The sequence below is a fragment of the Gekko japonicus genome, unplaced genomic scaffold (genome assembly GCF_001447785.1).
Source record: "Gekko japonicus isolate JY-2015 unplaced genomic scaffold, Gekko_japonicus_V1.1 scaffold1337, whole genome shotgun sequence".
Taxonomy (NCBI): domain Eukaryota; kingdom Metazoa; phylum Chordata; class Lepidosauria; order Squamata; family Gekkonidae; genus Gekko; species Gekko japonicus.
Genome location: NW_015165863.1, coordinates 257,416 through 260,148, shown reverse-complemented (window position 1 = coordinate 260,148; position 2,733 = coordinate 257,416).

Genomic DNA, 2,733 nt, shown 5'->3' with positions numbered 1-2,733 from the left:
CTGTCTGTCTCTCTCTCTCTCTCTCTCTCTCTCTCTCTCTCTCTCTCTCTCTCTCTCTCACTGACGTGGGATCTGTTGCCCTGAAGGAGTGCTTCTTTGCCTTCATATATGCTTTACTTGTCTATTTGTAAATAAAACAAATACTACAAAACTGTCATTAGTCTGCAGTTCTCTCTCCTTCAGAAGGATCCAAACTAAGTAAGTGTGGAGTGTTTATGTGTGTCTGTGGGTTTTTCGCATTGTCATTTTTGTCACTCGTTTGTCCCTACTGCATCAGGGTTATCTTTCCCCAGTGTGATTTCTGTTCAAGGGGCCTTGAGTTCACTCACTGTCTCAAGTGTGGCGGGAAGGTCGCGACGGAGCATCGAGACTTTGTCTGCAAAATAGCTCGCGAATGCCTCACAGCCTATCTCCAATTCCCTATCATTTTGTCTGCCATAAGGCAGAGTTGTCAAAGACCGAATTGTACTAAATAATTGGGCCGGGTGTGAGCTAGCAGACGCAATCGTGGCCGCATAGAACTCCCTCTTTGCGACTTTGACTGCCATCTCATAGGCCTTCATAAACGTCCTATAAGATGCTCTAAATGCTTCATCGCGAGTTCGGCGCCACCGTCTCTCTAGCCGTCTCAGCTCCCGCTTCAGCTCACGCAAATCCTGGGTATACCAAGGCGCTCACCTAACACGAGTGCGGAGAGGGCACCTGGGAGCGATCTTGTCAATGGCTGAGGAGAGCCGTACATGCCAGTCCTCCACCAGCTCATCCAACGAACCGCCAGGGGGCCTCGGATCCCCCAGAACCATCTGAAGCCGCATAGGGTCCATTTGGCGCCACGGGCGAGCATAAATCTGCTCGCCGCCTAAACAGGGTCGGGGTGGAACCCTCAGATGGGCCTTCATCAGTCTCCTAATCTTCCTTTGAAATTCCTTTGTAAGAGACCTGCTACTCTTAGGTCAGCAACTGAATGTCCTGGAAGGTTTTAAATGTTGTGGTTTCTAATAGCAGCAGAAAGAGTCCAGTAGCACCTTAAAGGCTAACAAAACTTGTGGTAGGGTATGTGCTTTCCTGAGTCACTGCTCACTTCTTCAGACTTTGTTCCAATTATTCTTTACATCCTCCTGGATTGAATCCTCCTGGAGCAAACTGAGACCTAGGTTTCCTGTCTCATTACCAATGCTGATATCTCCACACCTCTGCATATCATACCTAATCCAATCAAGCCTGCTATTGCCATTTGGCACCTGAAATCATCTTTATAAAAATTTTATCTACGGTACCTCATGTTACATTTTATGGCATACATGGCCTGGTCCAACAAAGTAACATTTATGTCGGATCCGGCCCTCGTACCAAATGAGTCCAACACCTCTGAGCTAAAGCATTACAAAATAGTGATTTCAAGCTTCACAAGTCTGGATGTTAAGAAACACACTACCCACCAAAGAAGGTGCCCCCATTCTCCATTGTTTCCAAATGACTAAAGTGAAATTAGAGAATTTCTGCAGTAGAAACTGAAGGTGGGGGGAAATTTTGAAAGCCCAGCAGAACCAGTGTGATGTACAGAGTATCCAGCAGTACCAGTGCAATCACAGAGTGCCCGTAATAACCCAATGCCATTGTGGCAATGCCAATGGGGTTAAGCACAGAATCACAGTCCAAGCAAGGATGGGTTGGAAGCCCAGCAGAACCAGAGCAATGTACAGTGCCCAACAAACCCAGTGCCTTCTGTACATAATATGAACAATGGTTTGCTACTATACTACTCTTTACATTCAATCCCCAAATAGGATAGGCATGAGGAGGTCTTGAGACCAAGAAGTGAAAATAAAGGGGGGTATATGGAAAAATTAGGTGAAGGGAGACAGAAATGAATGAGAAACATGTGGGAAAGAGGAAGAGAAATTAAAAGAGGGAAAGGTTGTTTTATCTTGTTGCAACAGCTTAACTACTGCTTTGGAAGATCTGGCTGAGCTGGGTGCAAGGAAAGGAAGAGAGAAAGGAAAGACTATTGGAGAAAATTACCTGCAGGCTGACAATTACTGTAGCAGCTATCAACACAATCTGTTAAGCAAGTTTGCTTCAGTCTTGAAGAAAGGGAAGTTTAGCCAATCCTAGAGCTTTGTGTTATGCTCTGACTTCCCCGCACCCATAGTGGCTGCAGTCAGAACTGCATTTTTAAAATAAAAGGAAAGATGTTCAACTGGGCACAGCATGACTTTAGTTTCAAGGGCCCCCTTTAAGGGTGTTCCTCAAGCTGTGCCCAGGGCGCCCCACATCCCCCCGCCATGCCTTTTATATGCCACTGGTTCTGAAAATATACTTTTAAATTGTACAAATATTGTGGATGAAGTAAATCAATTAATCCTGCAAGCAGGTGCAGACTAGAATGTGTGGACTTCTAATTTCCTTGACTCTGATAAGATCAAATTATAAAGCACTTCCTTTGACCACTGCAATGTTTTTATGTCATCAATAGTAACTCTCCTTGAATTGTTTTATCAGTGGTCTGCTGCTTGGGGGCTCTTATGCCAATGTCCATTATATTCAGCTGCTGTACTTTCACGTATCATCCGCTCAGATTTCAAGTCCATTTAGTTCCATGCATATCCATTTATTGTCTTCTCTCTTTCCAGTCAGCTCCATACAACATTGAGAAGGAGCAGTTTTTTAAAAACATAGAAGACAGGGGCCTGCTCTGTCTGGCAATGCTACAGCCTTCACAGCAAACAGGTT